This window comes from Arachis stenosperma, chromosome 5 (genome assembly GCF_014773155.1).
Source record: "Arachis stenosperma cultivar V10309 chromosome 5, arast.V10309.gnm1.PFL2, whole genome shotgun sequence".
In the NCBI taxonomy this organism is placed as follows: domain Eukaryota; kingdom Viridiplantae; phylum Streptophyta; class Magnoliopsida; order Fabales; family Fabaceae; genus Arachis; species Arachis stenosperma.
Window position 1 is genome coordinate 59,278,778 of NC_080381.1, and position 19,538 is coordinate 59,298,315.

At 40.0% G+C, this 19,538-nt stretch overlaps 1 non-coding gene across 1 annotated transcript; it reads left to right on the forward strand.

The window, feature by feature from the left end:
* Positions 1–2,234: 2,234 nt before the first annotated feature.
* LOC130983383 (small nucleolar RNA R71) lies at positions 2,235–2,342 on the forward strand. The gene has a single exon (XR_009087378.1). It is a non-coding gene; the product is annotated as a small nucleolar RNA R71 (small nucleolar RNA).
* The last annotated feature ends 17,196 nt before the right edge of the window (positions 2,343–19,538 follow it).

Genomic DNA, 19,538 nt, shown 5'->3' on the forward strand with positions numbered 1-19,538 from the left:
TGAAAGCCAAAAATGCAAAGCTCAAAAGTAAAGGTAACTAAAGGTCCTAATTACATCAAACTAAGTCCTATTTATACACTTTCTATTCTTGGATGATGGGATTTGGATGGGCTTTTGGATTGGTGAAGAAATGAATTCAAATCAATTTTTAATTTGAATTTTGGCCCAAAAACCACTCCCAGGAGGCTGCCCTGCCCTTGTGGAGGGCAGGGCAGAAAATTGATGCTTGGTGCTTGGAGTTGGTGCGGCCTTGGTGCTTGTGGTGCAAATTTGTGCGCGTCTGGTAGGAGGTTGGTGCGCCAGAGGCTGCCCTGCCCGCGCCAAGGGCAGGGCGGGAAGGCTGATGCGCGCGCTTGGTGCGCCATGTTTGAGGAGCGCGCGTGCGCGTGCTGCACGCTGATGCGCGGATGCTCCCTACCCGCGCCAAGGGCAGGGCAGGAATGTGTTGATGCGCCAAGAAGGGGATGTTGCGCGCGGTTGGTGCACCAGGAAGCAAATTTGGTGCGCCAACTTTTGAATGCTGCCCTGCCCGCGCCAAGGGCAGGGCAAGGTTGCCATATTGCACGCCTCGGGTTCGACTCTGGGAGGAAGCAAACACGCTAGTTTTTCTTTGGATTTCTTGGCACGCTAGTGGGTGTTAGAGCTTGGCTTCTTCATGCTCCCTTGTTCGAAACTTGTGGCTTGCATAGGAGCTATTTTTCCTTGGATTTCTTTCCTTGATGTGCCCGATCCTGCTCTCCACAAGGGCAGGGCAGAATTTGCTTCTCTTGGCTCCAAGGCACCATTTTGTGCTCTGCCCTTAGAGTGGGCAGGGCAAGGTTGTCTTGTCTTGATTCGGTCACTTAATGCTGCCCTCCTAGAGGGCATTATGCCCTTGTGGAGGGCAGGGTTGCTTCCCCTATGAGTTGCGGCACGCTATTCCTTGATTCGGCCACGCTTTCCTTTTCTTTTGTCACGCTTCTTAGGCCACGCTTTTCATTTTCTTTTCTTTTCTTCACCTATAATAAACCAAACAACCACTCAAAGTATCACTAAATTCAAGAGGCTTATAAATCAATTAAAATGCAATTAAAATTAGCTTAAACCTCATGATTAATCATTAAATTCATGGTGGTTGCTTGATTTAGAGAAGTTATGCATTTTCACTCCAAATCACTTACTTAGGATGCAAGAAAGTGCATAAATGCTAACAAAACAAGTGAAATTAGCTTGAAAAATGGGTATATGATGACTTGTCATCACTTAGCAACTTGCTCTTCAGTGACATCTTCGTCTTCTTCAGAGGAAGAATACTCATCAGAACTCATGAATGGCAGAAGTAAATCTAATGGAATCTCTATGGTCTCATTATGAGCCTCAGATTCCCATGGTTCCTCATTAGGGAACTCATTGGAGGCCAGTGAATGTTCATTGAGGTCTTCCTCAGTGGCGATCACTGCCTCTTCCTCCTCTCCAAGTTCGGCCATGTGGGTCATGTTAATGGCCTTGCATTCTCCTTTTGGATTCTCTTCTGTATTGCTTGGAAGAGTACTAGGAGGGAGTTTAGTAATTTTCTTGCTCAGCTGTCCCACTTGTGCCTCCAAATTCCTAATGCAGGACCTTGTTTCAGTCATGAAACTTTGAGTGATTTTGATTAGATCAGAGACCATGGTTGCTAAGTCAGAGTGGCTCTACTTAGAATTATCTGTCTGTTGCTGAGAAGATGATGGAAAAGGCTTGCCATTGCCAAACCTGTTTCTTCCACCATTATTGTTGTTGAAACCTTGTTGAGGTCTCTGTTGATCCTTCCATGAGAGATTTGGATGATTTCTCCATGAAGGTTTATAGGTGTTTCCATAGGGTTCTCCGATGTAATTCACCTCTTCCATTGAAGGGTTCTCAGGATCATAAGCTTCTTCTTCAGATGAAGCGTCCTTAGTACTGCTTGGTGCAGCTTGCATTCCAGACAGACTTTGAGAAATCATATTGACTTGCTGAGTCAATATTTTGTTCTGAGCCAATATGGCATTCAGAGTATCAATTTTAAGAACTCCTTTCTTCTGATTCATCCCATTGTTCACAGGATTCCTTTCAGAAGTGTACATGAATTGGTTATTTGCAACCATTTCAATGAGTTCTTGAGCTTCTACAGGCGTCTTCTTCAGATGAAGAGATCCTCCAGTAGAGCTATCAAATGACATCTTGGACAGTTTAGACAGACCATCATAGAAGATACCTATGATGCTCCATTTAGAAAGCATGTCAGAGGGACACTTTCTGATCAATTGTTTGTATCTTTCCCAAGCTTCATAGAGGGATTCACCTTCCTTCTGTCTGAAGGTTTAGACTTCCACTCTAAGCTTACTCAATTTTTGAGGTGGAAAGAACTTTGCCAAGAAGGCATTGACTAGCTTTTCCCAAGAGTCCAGGCTTTCTTTAGGTTGTGAGCACAACCATATCCTAGCTCTGTCTCTTACAGCACAAGGGAATAGCATAAGTCTGTAGACCTCAGGGTCAACCCCATTGGTCTTGATAGTGTCACAGATTTGCAAGAATTCAGCTAAAAACTGATGAGGATCTTCCAATGGAAGTCCATGGAACTTGCAATTCTGTTGCATTAGAGAAACTAATTGAGGCCTAAGCTCAAAGTTGTTTGCTCCAATGGCAGGGATAGAGATACTTCTCCCATAGAAGTCGGGAGTAGGTGCAGTAAAGTCACCCAACACCTTCCTTGCATTGTTGGCATTGTTGTTGTTTTCGGCTGCCATATCATCTTCTTGTTTGAAGATTTCTGTTAGGTCCTCTACAGAGAGTTGTGCTTTAGCTTCTCTTAGCTTTCGCTTCAAGGTCCTTTCAGGTTCAGGATTAGCCTTAACAAGAATGCTTTTGTCTTTGCTCCTGCTCATATGAAAGAGAAGAGAAAGTCAAAGTTTTGCCACCACATCAAAATAATTAATCTGTTATAAAATTTAAAATTCATGCAATTCTTCTCTTTTTCAATTAAGAACATTTTTCATTCAAGAAAGGTGATGGATTCATAGGACATTCATAACTTTAAGGAATAGACACTAAGACACTAATGATCATAAGACACAAACATAGATAAATATAAGCATAAAAATTCGAAAAACAGGAAAATAAAGAACAAGGATATTAAAGAACGGGTCCACCTTAGTGATGGCGGCTTGTTCTTCCTCTTGAAGATCTTATGGAGTGCTTGAGCTCCTCAATGTCTCTTCCTTGCCTTTGTTGCTCCTCTCTCATGATTCTTTGATCTTCTCTAATTTCATGGAGGAGGATGGAATGTTCTTGGTGCTCCACCCTTAGTTGTCCCATGTTTGAACTCAATTCTCTTAGGGAGGTGTTAATTTGCTCCCAATAGTTTTGTGGAGGAAAGTGCATCCCTTGAGGCATCTCAGGGATTTCATGATGAGGAATTTCCTCATGTCCATGAGTGGGATCTTTCGTTTGCTCCATCATCTCCTTAGTGATATCCATGAGGACTTGGTCCAACCTTTGATCAAAGTTGACCCTTTTTGAGTTTGAAAGGGACCTCGGGGATCACCTTCTTCTTGGCCACAACTTCATAGAAGTGGTCTTAATGCACCCTTGAGATGAATCTCTCCATCTCCCATGACTCGGAGGTGGAAGCTTTTGCCTTCCCTTTCCTCTTTCTAGAGGTTTCTCCGGCCTTAGAATGTGATCATATGCCAATTTATTGAAATTTAAACAAAGCAAGGAGAAGAAATGTACCTACTGTCTACCCGTTCTTCACTTTCTTCCTCTTCTTCCAATTTGTTAAGAGAAATGACCTCAAGGAGGGAGAAGTTTCAGCTATTGTCCCCTTTCTTGGTTTCTTCTCAGCAAGCTTCCTTTTGAATTAGGCATGATTGAGCTTGCTTGCTAGTTCAGGGACAGGATTGGTGCTTTCGTTAGTTGCCTTCACTTCTTGGATGTCAAGACATGGTTGCTGTGTGATTTTCGGAGTAATTTCTTCATTAAGAGTCTCTTGAATTGGTGGTTCCATGAGCCCTTCCTCTTTGCACTTCTCTGCTTCACCTGAGTGTGACTCCTCTTGAGTGTCTTTCTCACTTTCTTGTTCTTCCACTTCCTTCCTTGCACTCAACATTTGACTTAATAACTTTTTCATTGAGGAGGTTTGTTGATCTTCCCAACATTTCTTCATCTCCTCTTCATATCTTTCAATCATGGATTCAATTATTGAGCCGTTTTGTTTTAGGGAAGTTTGAAAGAGTTGTGAATTTTCATGTTCCTTTGTCACCTCAAGTGCAGTTTCATTTTCAACCACCTCATTCTTCATTGAAAGTTAACTTGATGCAGTAGCCTCCTCATCTTGCTCTTCACGTTCTCCTTTGCATCCACCAATTGGTCTTTATTTTTCTTGCTCAGTAGTTCTAAGCATTTCTCTGTGTTCTCAAATTGCTCATCTGTCTCTTGAAAAAGGATTTCTCGTTCTCTCCAGGATTGTTGTTGTTCCTCTACAATTCTGTTGAACATGGACTCAAGCTCTGAGAATCTTTGGCTCGTGGAAGTTTGTGTTGGTTGAGTCTTGGGATGGATTTTGTGTTGAGGCATAGTCAAGTGATGAAGAATTGTCCAAGTATGCTCTGGCAGCACGATCAAGTGATAATGTCCTTGAATAATTAGAATGTGGATCATTGCATTTCCCTTCCCAGCCATCATTTGTGTACGTGCCTTCACAGTGTGAGTCACTTTGTGGCTCTGGGAAATGTTCATATTCTTTCAATTCTTGGTGATATTCCCAACCACCATTAGAATAATGACTTGAATCATTTTGTGGTGGTGAGAAATATCCCATATGATTATCTTGTTCATCTTGTGGCTTTGAAGTGCATCTCCATGGATTGGAGTGCTTAGAATCTGTAAATTCTTGGTGATATTCCCAGCCACCATTAGAGATTTGTGATGGTGGGTGATATCCCAGAAAATTTGTTTGATCACAAGATGAGTTGAACTCCATTTAAATTTTGCAAAACACAACACCAATGAAAATTGAAGTTCATGTCTCAGAGAAGAACTTCTAAGTGAGGCAATAACTCAAACACCTTAATTTCAACTTAGAACAGAGAACAAAAACAAAATAAAATGCTTGATCTAGACTTCTCACCCACTTAATCATTGTTGATCTAATTAATCCCCAGCAAAGGAGCCAAAAACTTGATGGTGCTTTTGTGGAAAAATGAATTTCCAAACACATAGATCTAACCGGCAAGTGTACCAGGTCGCATCAAGTAGTAATAACTCACAAGAGTGAGGTCGATCCCACAGGGATTGATGGATCAAGCAACTTTAGTGGGTGATTAGTTTAGTCAAGCTAACATTGAAGTGAAATTGGATGAAATGTAGCCAACAGAAAGTAAAATAGCAGTGAATTTAAAGCTGCAGAATGTAAATGGCAGGAAACTTAAAGAGCAAGAAAAGTAAATTGACAAAATCTTAAATGACAAGAAAGGTAAATTGCATAAAAAGTAGAGGGGCTAGGGTGCTGGAAATTAAATAGAACAATAGATCAGAACTCAAAACTCTTGTAGCAAGCTTAAATTGCAGGAAAGTAAATTGGGAGCAATGTAAACAGAGAAGCAAAATTGTAGTGAATCGGAACTTAGAGCAATTGCAGAGGAATTAAAATTGTGCAGGAAATGTAAATGAGATTTGCAGCAAGCTTAATGTAAACTGAATTGAGGAACCAAACAGAAAGTAAGATGCAGCTCAATTGCAATAGCTAAAAGAAAGTTGAAGATCTCAGGGGTTGGATGAGACTAGAGAACAAATCTAGATCTCAATTCCTTCCTTGATCCAACAGAGAATAATTGTAGAGGAAAATAGAGAAGCAAGCAGTAAAGAGAGTTTTGATTCAAATCCTTAATTTCTTGAATTATGCAGAAAAATAACAAGAGAAGTTGCAGATGGAGAATGAAAATAGAATTCCTTCCAAACTTCACACAAGATTCAAAACAAAAATGAAAACTAAAAGAGAGAGAGCTCTCTACTACTACTCCTAATACTCCCTAGTGGAGCTAGCCTCCTCAATGAGATGGAATTGATGCCTTTATATAGGCTTTACAAAGTGAAAATGAAATTAAAACAAATTAAAATTAAAATGAAAATCCTAATCTAATTGATCCATGTGCCTTTGAGTGATGATGTGGGCTTTGCTTGCTTTGGATTTGAGGAGAAATGGGTTTGGTTGGCCTTGATTCAATTTGGAGAGGAATTGAATTTAAATAGAATTTTGGTTGAATTTTTGGCCCATGTTGCTCCCAAGAGGCTACTCTGCTCTTGTGGAGAGCAGAGCAGTGAAGCTTTGTGTGGGGATGCATGTTGTGTGCTGAGTATAATGAGGCATCAGGATGCTGCCCTGCTCTTGTGGAGAGCGGAGCAGTGGAGCCTTGCATGTGTGTCTTGCGCACCAAATCCTCCTTGCCCATGTTGTGTTGCGCGCCTCATGTCCCTGGCCATGTCATGCTCATGCTAGTGTGTGCCAAGGGGAGTTCCCAAGTTCAAACCATTGTGAAAGCATTTGGGGAAATAATTTTCCTTGAATTTTTATGAAGAGAGTACGACATTGCTCTCACCAAGAGGGCAGAGCAGAATAATGAGCACTACTTTGCTTTGGAGTGAGGCTCCAGCTTTGAACCTTGGTGGAAGCACTTTGGTTTATTTTTGCTTATTTTTTGCCCTTAAAGATGCCTTTCACTAATGCCTCAATTGTATGCCAAATATGGATTGCTATATATCGTTGGAAAGCTCTGAATGACAGCTTTCCAACGCAACTAGAAGCACATCAATCGGACATCTATAGCTCAAGTTATAGCCCTTTGAAGGAGGCATGGTCATGCTGTGAGCGCCCAGATTTTAACTTAGCGAAAATTTACTTCCAACCTCACTTTGTTTCATCACGATATTGCCCTGCTCTTGGCAAGGGCAGAGCAATGTGCGTGGTGGTTGCTTCCTTCTTTGATTTGGTCATGGGCCACACTTTTAAAAGCGTGGCCTAAGGCTCCAAAGTGTGCTCCAACTTCAAAGTGTGCCCCAAAGCTCTTTTTTTCTCCTTTTTAGCTTATTTTGTGCTTCTTTGCTTCTTTTTCTTCTTATTTCCTACAAGATTTATAAATTTAAAAGATCAAGGAAATATTCTAATTAAGCACAAAAGAATGCAATATTTAATCACTAATCATCAATTTCTTGTATGAAAAAGCATTGAAAAATAGGTATATGATGACTTGTCATCACAAACGATCCAACACAAAACTCAACAGCAAGTGTACCGGGTCGCATCAAGTAATAAAACTCACGGGAGTGAGGTCGATCCCACAGGGATTGAAGGATTGAGCAATTTATTGGTTGAGTGATTTTGTATCCGATAGCAAGTAAATAGCAGGAAATGTAAAGGGAGAGGGATGAATTGCAAAAATTAAAGAGAACTGAAAGTAAAGGTGCTGAATCTTAAAGGACAAGAAATTAAATGACTGAAACTTAAAGTGCAAGAAATGTAAATTGCGGTAACTTAAAGTGCAAGAAATATAAATTGCTTGAATTGAAAAGGGATTTGAGGACTGGGAATTCAGAATTTAAACAAGGGAAATTAAATTTCAACAATTAACAAAGCAAGAGATGAATTGAAAGTAACTAGAGTTCAAACAGAAAGTGAAAATGTGATTGCAGTGGTTCAGCAGAAGAATCAAAAAGAAAATTAGATCTCAGGACTCCAGAGACTAGATAGCAGTGTCTAGATCTCAATTGCCTTCCTAGATCCAAGTTCACAAAGCAATTAAAGAGAAATTGAAGATTGAAGCAGTAAAGGAAATTGAATTTAACTCAATTATGCAGCAAGAAAATTTAAAGAGATCTTAAATGGAGATTGAGACAGAATTTCCTCAATTCTTCACACTCAAGACTCAAACAAAACCCAGTAAAGAAAACAAAAAGATCAGAGGAAGAAGAAGTGAATTCTCTCCTCCAATTCTCAAGCTAATTGTAGAAAAACAGAAAGTGGAAGTTGAAAACCTAGAAGTTCCAAAACAGAAAATGAACAGTGAGCCCTCAAGTTGACTAAGGATGAAAATTAAAAATGAAAGTAAGTTTTTTTTCTAATCCTAGCTAACACCTATTTATACACTTTCTATTTTAGATCTAAGAATTTTGAGTGGGCTTGAAAGATGGGTGAAGAATTGAATTAAATTGGATCTTTAGGTGAGTTTTAGCCCATGTTGCTTCCAGGAGGCTGCTCTCCTCTTGTGGAGAGCAGAGCAGTGAAGCCTTGCATGGGGATCCAATTAGCGCGCCAAGTGTGGGAGGGGCATCAGGATGCTGCCCTGCTTTTATGGAGAGCGGGCAATAGTGTCATGGTGCGTGCCTTGCTTCCCTGCCCGTGCGTCCAAGCTGCGCACGCCCAAGCTCCTGGCCGTGCCAAATTGTGCGTGCCATGCACCAAGGAATGCTGCTCTGCCCTCCTTGTGGGCAGCGCAAAGCTTTCCTTGTTCTTGGGTGAGGTCCCAAGTTCGAAACCTGGCTGAAGGGATGCTGAGCTTTTTCTTCTTGGCACATGATTCACGCCTAAGGCTTGGCTTCCTAGAGGTCTTGTGTTCGATTCTTGGAGGTAGCGTTTTAGCCAAGTGTGGTTCATTTTCCCTTGTGTGTAGCGCTACTTCCTTCCTTCTTGAGCTTGGGTTCGAAATCCATGGGTGGCTCTTGGAGTTAATTTTTCTTGAATTTTTCCATGAGGAGCCCGAAATTGCTCTTGAGGAGGGCAGGGCAGAATTTCTCCTTCCCTTGTTTCTTGGCCTAGAATTGTGCTCCGCCCTCAAGGAGGGCAGGGCAGTGAAGCCTTGAATGCTTGGTTCATTGTTGTGCTCCCTTGGAGGGTAGTGTGCTCTTGTGGAGAGCAGTGTGGCTTCCTTCCTTCATTGTGTCACACTCTTTTCTTCCTTCGGCCACACTTTCTTAGGCCACACTTTTCTTCTTTTCTTCTTTTCTTCACCTACAAATAATCAAAACAACCAATCAAAGTATCACCTAATTCACAAGGTTTATAAATCAATTAAAAATCAGTTAAATTTAGCTTAAACCTCATGATTTAGCATCAATTAAATGGTGGTTGTTTGATTCAAATAAAACATGCAATCCACTCTAAATTCCTTACTTATAGTGCAAGAAAGTGCATAAAAACTAGTGAAACAATTGAAATTAGCTTGAAAAATAGGCATATGATGACTTGTCATCACAATACCAAACTTAAATCTTGCTTGTCCCCAAGCAAGCAATAAACATAAGAGAAGATAGAATGAAATATAGAAGCATGTATATCCTTATTAAGCATATAGTTGAACTTAGTTTATGGGGTTTTATGCAGATCAATAGTAGTTCATTTATTACTTGCTGTCAAAACAAACAATGTCTCCTAAAGGGTTCACCAAGGTTGCTGCTACAATACCTTACTTTTTGTTTATTTCCATTGTTAGCTTTTTCTTCTTTCTTTTGCATTAGAGAGCTTTTTATTTATTGAAGGCTTGGTGGCAAATGTTGCAGTGGCCTTTGGCTTTATTTCACTCAACATTTCTTCACCACAGACACATGGCTCACCTTTTTCTTCCTAGGATCATTGATGCCCAGCATCTCTTTGGATAACTAAATGCTTTGTAACTAGGTTGCTCTTTATTATGGACTTTCAATTGGCCATCCCAAATTAGTTGATCTAAGTGGCCAGGTTTTGAAATACCCCTTAGAATTTACTTGTCCAAGCATATCCTAGTACAAGAACACCACAGGCATGTGTCCTAGGGTCCAAGCTATTAGTACCCAGCCTTATTCTTTGTTTTTCTTGCCACATTGGCTTTTTCTTCTTCCTTTTCTTACTGTCTTATTTTTTTTTCAAGGGACTTTCATTAATTGAAGGATCATAGCAGCAAACTAGCTTAAGCTTCAAGTAACATGTCATTATGCAGCAATTATTCTATGAGCTAACAATTGAATCAAACACATACCACCACCAACTTCCATTCTAACTTATGCAACATTGGATATTTACTTTCTAATTCAAACATTTCTCTTTTATTCAAGCATATGGGAAACAAAACAAAATTTGAAGCTAAGTGATGAATGACAAGTGATAAACCCATATTTTATGGTTTATCTTGTGCTCAATTGAGTGATTTTTATCTACTCTTTACCTACTTATTCATACTATTTGCACGTTTTACATTTTCCTTCCTAATTATGTGCTTTGATTGAAAACATGCTTCTTTGACCTTAATTTTATTAATATTAATTCTCCTTTTATACCATTAGATGCCTTGATATGTGTGTTAAGCGTTTTCAGAGATTATAAGGCAGGAATGGCTCAGAGGATGGAAAGGAAGCATGCAAAAGTGGAAGGAATACAAGAAGTTCGAGAAACTGCTAAGCTGTCCAGCCTGACCTCTTCGCACTCAAACAGCGATAACTTTAGCTACAGAGGTCCAAACGATGCGGTTCCAGTTGCGTTGAAAAGCTAACGTCCGGGGCTTCGATTTGATATATAATTTTCCATAGCTGCCCCGACGCCAGGCGACGCAAACGCATGGGTCACGCGGACGTGTGACCTGGCAGGAACGCAACCCGCCACGTGAGCCATGCGGCCGCATCACTTTTTCACGATCTGTACGGACCAGAAAGCGCTGGAAGTAACTTCTGGGCTGTTTCTGACCCAGTTTTCGGCCCAGAGAATACAAATTAGAGGCTATAAAGTGGGGGAATACATCCATTCAGGGAGAGGCTTTTCATAATTCACATTTCATGTTTCAGATGTAGTTTTAGAGAGAGAGGTTCTCTCCTCTCTCTCTCTCTCTTAGGATTAGGATTAGGATTTAGGACTTCTCTTAGGTTTTGAGAGTGACTCTTGATCCCAGGTTTAATATTCCTTTTACTTTATATTTCTCCTCCATTTGGAATACTCTAATGCTTTTACTTGTATCTGATTTATGTTGCCTATTTGGCTTGTGAACCTTTCATGTTATGATTTTCTTTGAATTAATATTATTTGAGGTATTTCAGTTATTATTTCTTTCTTTTATTTACATGATTATTGCTTCCCATCTGAAGATATTGTTATTCCAGTAGACTTAATTTCCTTCATTTTGGTCTTGGTTAAGAAATCAGTAACTCAGGAGTTATCTTAGCTCAACATAATTGATAACTGTTATCTTTGCTAATTGAACTGAACTTCAATAATCTCAACCTTTTCTTAGGAAATAAATAGGATTCGAAGGTCAATTAATTAGTCCCTTGACTTTCCTTTGCTTTAGCAAAGGTTGATTAAGTGGAATTAAGATTCAACTTTCATTAATATTGATAAGAATAACTAAGTCTGGATTTCCAATTTCTCGTACCTTGCCAAAGGATTTGTTTTACAGTATTTATTTATTTTAATTGTCATTTAAATTATTTGCCATATTTATTCCTCATTCTCAAAACCCCGAATTCACAATTTTCATAGCCAATAATAAGAACATACTTCCCTGCAATTCCTTGAGAAGACGACCCAAGGTTTAATACTCGGTTATCAATTTTAAAGGGGTTTGTTACTTGTGACAACCAAAACATTTGTACGAAGGGATTTCTGTCGGTTTAGAGACTATATCTACAACGCGACTGTTTTTATGAAGTTCTTTACTAGCAAAAATCCCGACGTCAACAAGCATCTATGCAAATTAGCATTCTTAACAAACAATTCCACTTGCAATCAGATAAATACTTTAGCAAGATATATAAGGGTTCCCAGATTCAAAACAATTCATAGCAGAAAGGATTAAGTTTAGATACAACCTTTGAAGTTGCAACCCTTTGATTCTTCCTTCTGTTGTGTTCTCTTTGAGTTAAGATGCACAATATCTTCAATGGTTGACTAATGTTTTGTATAATTCTCAAAGATTGCTTGTTCTCTAGCCTTTGTGCAATTGGTTAGTCTAAAAATGATTATGGCTCTTTGAACTTACTTTGGTGTGTGAACACCAAATTTAGTTCCTTGCCACTATTTTTCATGCATGAACTTAACCATATGTGAAACCTTGTGTCCTTGCTAAAGCTTATGGAATTAAAACTAGAAAGCAGTTAAGTAGTTGAATAATCTGTCTGATTGCTTGGAGCTAGCATTATGCAGGAAGTGAGAATGTTCTTTTAAATGAGATTTTGGTGGAACACCAAACTTAGAATCCTTCATTCTCCCTTAAATTATTTTGGTGTGCAACACCAAACTTAACTTCTTGCAATGCATACTAATTATTCAACATTTTTATTGAAAAAGCTATGAAAAGAAAACTACTTCAGGTTGGGTTGCCTCCTAACAAGTGCTTCTTTATTGTCACTAGCTTGACATCCTTCATTCTGTTGATCATGGAAATTGAAGATCACAGTGCCTTAGCTTGTCTTTCTTTACCGTGAACTTCCTTCCAGTTTCCTCTTTGATGACCTCTATGAGTTCCCGTGGAAGGATCTTAGTCACAATATAGTGATCAGGCAGCTGTGGGGACACCTTCATGGTTTGAATGTTTAGCAGTACTTTATCCCCTAGTGAAAATTTCTCAGTAGGGATTTTCTGATCTTCTTTAATTCTATCCTCTGTCTCTCCTTGTAATACTTCCTTGTTGTGTTTTTCTTGGCTGGTACTTTCTTTGTCCAAGGTTTTCTTACTTTCCTCTATGATCTTTTTCCATTCTTCCCTTTTTGCAGCATTTTCGTTGTTATTTGGTTTGTCTTCAGTGGCTCTGGGGAAAGTATTTGCCCTCTTCTCACCCATTTCTATAAGGTGTTTAGCCAGTTGTTCCATCTGCCTCTCAATTCTTCTGATTGAAGCTTCCTAGTTCTTTGTTGTCACCTCTTGGTGCTTCATCATTCTCTCTATTAAGATCTCCAAGTTAGTGATCCTCTGAGAGTCTTGTGAGATTGGTTGGTTGTGGGATGTTGGGGGTTGGAAGGGTGGGTGTTGTGGTGGTGTATAGTGGTTGTTGTTAGCATGATGGTGTTTTTGCTGGTTTGTAAAGTTGGGGTTATTGTAATTGAAGTCCCTTGGTCCGTGATTTTGGTGCTCGATCCTTCTCCAGTTGGAATGAGTCCTCCAGGGTGGGTTATACACATCACCCTGAGACTTGTGTTGGAACAGGCTTAAGGTACTGTTTGGAGAGTGTAATCGCTCATGACTTTGTTGCTCATAGTTAATTGCTTCAAAACCTTTTTCAGGTTGATTCCAACCATGTGAATTTTGAGGTATGTTGTATGCATTTACTACAGCAGTTCGCAGCTCATTGATTTTTCTGACCATCAACTCAAGTTGTTGCAGAGTTTGTTGATGCATCTGCTTGTTTTGGTTCATGGCTGCATTTACACCTTCAATTTCCATCATTCCTTTTATTGCATTTTGTGGTTTCTCAAACGAGTGTTGGTTGTTGACTCCTTTGTCATTGAAATTTGTAGTTCCTTGGGCCGTTGTTGTCGCTTTGAGTAGGTCATCTAAGAAGTAGTCCACCGCTTTTCTTGTTTCTGGGGTTAATCCTTCATAGAAAGCTTGCAAACCCACTTTGTCATTTGCTTTCTTGTATCTTTCCCATGCCTTGAAGAGCGGTTCTTCTTTTCCTTGTGTGAATGGATGTACCCCTTCTTTCAGCTTGATGATCTGTCGGGTTGAAGAGAATTTGGCTAGAAACTTGGTAACCAAATTGTCCCAACTAGTGATACTTCTTTGGGGAAAGGTTTCAAGCCATTGTGCAGCTTCATCCCTTAGTGAGAAGGGAAATAACAAGAGCTTATAGGTGTCATGATCTATACCATCGGGTTTGACAGCACCACAAGTCCTCAGAAAAGTGGATATGTGCTGTTTTGGATCCTTCAATGGATTTCTGCCATAGGAACAATTGTTCTTGATTAGTGTAATGAGTGGTGACTTCATGTCATGATATTCTTCTTCTGCAGAGACTTCTTCTCCAATAATAGTCTTCCCTCTGTGACATGCAAACAATCACAAGGAACAAACAGCAGCACTCTTGAAAATTGAGTGCAGTTAGTTGAGACAAACTCTCAAATAGTTAGTGAGTTGATAGAGGCAAATCTTCAAACAGTTAGTATGTTAGTTGAGAACAAAAGAAAAAAAATGCTTGATCTAGATCTCCACTTCACTTAATCATTGTCAATCTATTTCAATCCCCGGCAACGGCGCCAAAACCTTGATGTGTGGAAAACGATCCAACACAAAACTCACCAGCAAGTGTACCAGGTCGCGTCAAGTAATAAAACTCACGGGAGTGAGGTCGATCCCACAGGGATTGAAGGATTGAGCAATTTTAGTTTAGTGGTAGATTTAGTCAAGCGAATCAAGTATTGGTTGAGTGATTTTGTATCCAACAGTAAGTAAATAGCAGGAAATGTAAAGGGAGAGGAATGAATTGCAGAAATTAAAGAGAACTGAAAGTAAAGGTGCTGGATCTTAAAGGACAAGGAATTAAATGACTGAAACTTAAAGTGCAAGAAATGTAAATTGTGGTAACTTAAAGTGCAAGAAATATAAATTGCTTGAATTGAAAAGGGATTTGAGAACTGGGAATTCAGAATTTAAACAAGGAAAATTAAATTTCAACAATTAACAAAGCAAGAGATGAATTGAAAGTAACTAGAGTTCAAACAGAAAGTGAAAATGTGATTGCAGTGGTTCAGCAGAAGAACCAAAAAGAAAATTAGATCTCAGGACTCCAGAGACTAGATAGCAGAGTCTAGATCTCAATTGCCTTCCTAGATCCAAGTTCACAAAGCAATTAAAGAGAAGTTGAAGATTGAAGCAGTAAAGGAAACTGAATTTAACTCAATTATGTAGTAAGAAAATTTAAAGAAATCTTAAATGGAGATTGAGACAGAATTTCCTCAATTCTTTACACTCAAGACTCAAACAAAACCCAGTAAAGAAAACAAAAAGATCAGAGGAAGAAGAAGTGAATTCTCTCCTCCAATTCTCAAGCTAATTGCAGAAAAACAGAAAGCGGAAGTTGAAAACCCAGAAGTTCCAAAACAGAAAATGAAAAGTGAGCCCTCAAGTTGACTAAGGATGAAAATTAAAAATGAAAGTAAGTTTTTTTTTTCTAATCTTAGCTAACACCTATTTATACACTTTCTATTTTAGATCTAAGAATTTTGAGTGGGCTTGAAAGATGGGTGAAGAATTGAATTAAATTGGATCTTTAGGTAAGTTTCAGCCCATGTTGCTCCCAGGAGGCTGCTCTGCTCTTGTGGAGAGCAGAGCAGTGAAACCTTGCATGGGGATCCAATTAGCGCGCCAAGTGTCGGAGGGGCATCAGGATGCTGCCCTGCCCTTGTGGAGAGCGGGGCAATAGTGTCATGGTGCGTGCCTTGCTTCCCTGCCCGTGCGTCCAAGCTGCGCGCGCCCAAGATCCTGGCCGTGCCAAATTGTGTGTGCCATGCACCAAGGAATGCTGCTCTGCCCTCCTTGTGGGCAGCGCAAAGCTTTCCTTGTTCTTGGGTGAGGTCCCAAGTTTGAAACCTGGCTGAAGGCATGCTGAGCTTTTTCTTCTTGGCACATGATTCACGCCTAAGGCTTGGCTTCCTAGAGGTCTTGTGTTCGATTCTTGGAGGTAGCCTTTTAGCCAAGTGTGGCTCATTTTCCTTTATGTGTAGCGCTACTTTCTTCCTTCTTGAGCTTGGGTTCGAAACCCATGGGTGGCTCTTGGAGTTAATTTTTCTTGAATTTTTCCATGAGGAGCCCGAAATTGCTCTTGAGGAGGGCAGGGCAGAATTTCTCCTTCCCTTGTTTCTTGGCCTAGAATTGTGCTCCACCCTCAAGGAGGGCAGGGCAGTGAAGCCTTGAATGCTTGGTTCATTGTTGTGCTCCCTTGGAGGGCAGTGTGCTCTTGTGTAGAGCAGTGTGGCTTCCTTCCTTTATTGTGTCACACTCTTTTCTTCCTTGGGCCACGCTTTCTTAGGCCACACTTTTCTTCTTTTCTTCTTTTCTTCACCTATAAATAATCAAAACAACCAATCAAAGTATCACCTAATTCACAAGGTTTATAAATCAATTAAAAATCAGTTAAATTTAGCTTAAACCTCATGATTTAGTATCAATTAAATGGTGGTTGTTTGATTCAAATAAAACATGCACTTCCACTCTAAATTGCTTACTTATAGTGCAAGAAAGTGCATAAAAACTAGTGAAACAATTGAAATTAGCTTGAAAAATAGGCATATGATGACTTGTCATCATCCTCCTTGACTGCTTGAATCTCCATTCCCCTTGCGCTTTCCTATCAGCTTTTTCCAGAAACCAGCATCTTCCATCTTCTTCTTTAATGCTTCCTTTTGCTGTTTCACATTTCCCTTTTCTTGCTCAGTTAAGTTCTTGCAAACTGCCTCATAACTTGGGATGTCAGGGTGCAGGTTATGCATATGCTCAGTCATATAGTTTAACCTTGCCTGAGTGTTGATGCTGAATTCTTCTCAATGCAGTTGCCTTCCTTCATTGAGCACACTGAATTCGTTGAATGCTTTCATCTGAGCCATCTGGCGTTGATTGAGTTCCTAGAGGCGTTTATCTTGGCTTTCTTGCCTTTCAGACACTTGATTGATGACTTGAGTCAGCTGAGAGTAGTGCTCTTGTTGTTGCTCCATTAGCTGTTTCTGCCATTCCCCTTGTTGATTCATCCAATTTGTTAGCATTTTATCTTGACGATCCATTCTCTGAGATTGAAATTGTAACTGTTGTTCTTGTCCTTCCATGTATATTCTTGATAAATCGTCAATGGCTCCTTGGATGTGACCCAAGTTGATGTTGGTTGGGTCATGATACCCTTCTTGATGATGTTCTGTTGGTTGGGGTTCTTCTTGGAGAGGTTCCTATCCTGATGTCCTCTTCCTTAGATGGGGTCTTTTCTGCTGTTGAGTTGGTGTCAAATGCATTATGCGTTGAAGTGTAAGTGACCTCCCAAAGTCTACCTTGGCTTTCGTGCATAATCTGAAAATGGTGCTGGAATACCAAAGTCTAGCACCCGAATCACTTTTCTCTGCTGATTCTTGAATCCCCTCAGGTATGATTTTGTGCACATTGATGCCTCCACCCTTTATTAAGCAATGTACCATAGTGGCTCTAGCGATGTTGACCTCAGAATTGTTTGCAGCTAGGAGGATGGATCGTCTCACGAGCTCAAACCATCCCTTGGCTTCCGGGGTGAGGTCCCCTCTTTTGATGAACTGGGGCCTCCCATCCGAATACCTTTCTCAGTCAGACCCCAAAAGACATATGTCACCCGCAATTTCTTCTACTACTTCATCATTGGGGCCATTATTTATTCTTTCTTGATAGCCGAGCTCAACAAAACGTGGTAATTTCAGCTGGAGAACCCTTGTTATGGCATCAGGGCTGAAATCCACCTCTGTTCCTCTTACGTAACTCTTGAAGGTGGGGTTCATGGTCTTATCTTCTCTAACCACATTTGCATAGAATTCCTTGATGAGGTTTGCATTAATTCTTGTTTCCAGATTGGTGAGCCTTTGCCAACCTCTTTGCTCAATCTTCTCCCAAATGTGTGGACATTTATCTTTGTTGAACTGGAATGTTGACTCAGGCAGTATCTTTTTGTCCTTTATTCTTTCAAACTTGAGCTCATGGAAGGCTCTTTTGAATCTCCTTCCGTCGAAGGGATTGCTCTCCATTGGTTCCTTCCTCTTTTGCTTCTTGGAGCTTGATGATGCCATGAGTGAGAATTGAATTACGAAGATAGTAAAGGCTAGGAGTTTGAAGATAGAGTTCGGTTGGGTTGAGGCAGAATGTGGCTTGGAGGAATGTGTTTTGAGAGAAGGAAAAGAGGTGAGTTGGATGAATATTTGAGAGGGGGTTATAGTGGTGAGGGTTCCTTATATAGGCTGGTGGTGATAGTTGAATGGTGTAGATTAATGGTACAAGGTGAGCACAAGGATCATCATATTTATGAACTGATTGCTTCGGTTTCCATGATGACCCTTTTTCATCCTTTCACGACAACATTTTCCAAGGGGGTCTCCTTGAAGACAAGTGTATAACCACCTTGACTAAAGTGGCCGAACCTCCTTCCATTAGTTGTTCCATCAATCTACTCCAATCCCCCTTTTTCATTTCCTATATATGACAAAAGGAATACAAAAAGTTAATTGAAATTTTGGTGGGAAGATTTAAAATATGACAAAAGAAAAATATTTATTTATTTATTTATTTATTTATTTATTTTTTCGATATGATCTTCATGAAGACAAAACAAATGACTCCCTTAATGCTCATATATGCACATTGGTGACACCAAACTTAGTTTGTGATCATGTGGTATTCAAGGATTTAAATCATGATTCTTAGCCCAAAATGACATAATTTGTGTTCATGCCATCTTGATGTGCCTTGAACACCAAACTTGTTGTTCACTATAAGTTGCATATAAGAATTTTGTTAAATGTTTGTCCAAGTTGTTTTGAAATTCATGATCTTACTTTATTAACTAACACTAAATAATTTAAAAGAAGGGATAAGAATCATGGGTTGCCTCCCATGAAGCGCTTCTTTAATGTCATTAGCTTGACGGTTGACCCTTGTCAGGGTGGTTGGTGGTGCTTGAAGTCCTCCCCTCTTGCAGTGTGTTTGTCTTCAGTGGATTTGTTGAGAAGTTCATCTCATGGGGAGAAATCCTCAGTAGGGGTCTTCTTGTTTCTCCATCTTCTGGGTACTTTCTTCTTTGTATCTCTCGATGCTCTCTTGCTTTCTATAGATTCTTTCTCTAAGGGATCCTTGTTGTTGACTCTGCATGACTCAGGTGGTTCTGGTTCCCTTTGGATCACCCTTGAATGTGGTTCTTCCTGAATATGTGGCTTTTCGACCCATGGAATTTCCAGTTGTGTTGTTTGTGCTTCACTGCTTGTTTCTTGCATCAGTGCTTCATTCTGCTCTTCTCTTGATTCTTTGTTTTCTTGACTTGCTTCCTGTGAGAGGTTGAAAACATTGAAAGTGAGCTGCTCATCATGTATTCTCAGTACTAGCTCTCCTCGCTCTACATCTATGAGTGCTCTGGCTGTGGCTAGGAATGGTCTTCCCAGAATGATGGGGTAAATAGAATTCTCATCCATTTCCAGAACAACAAAATCTGTGGGAAGATAGTAGCTCCCAACCTTACCAGCACATTTTCAACCATTCCTATTGCTTGTTTTTGAGTTTTGTCAGCCAATCTGATAATTACGTCAGTAGGAGTTAGTTTATTGATTTGGAGCTTCTTCGTGAGGAAGAGGGGCATTAAGTTGATGCTTGCTCCCAAGTCACAAAGCCCTTTGTCAATCATTGTTTCTCCTATGGCACAAGGAATGTGGAAACTCCCTGGATCCTCCTTCTTTGTTGGTGGCCCTGGTTGAATGAGAGCACTGCAATCCCTGTTCATCTTTATTGTTTGTCCACCCTTCAATGGACTTTTTCTGGCTAGTAGCTCCTTTATATACTTGATGTAGAAAGGCATTTGCTGGAGGGCTTTAATGAATGG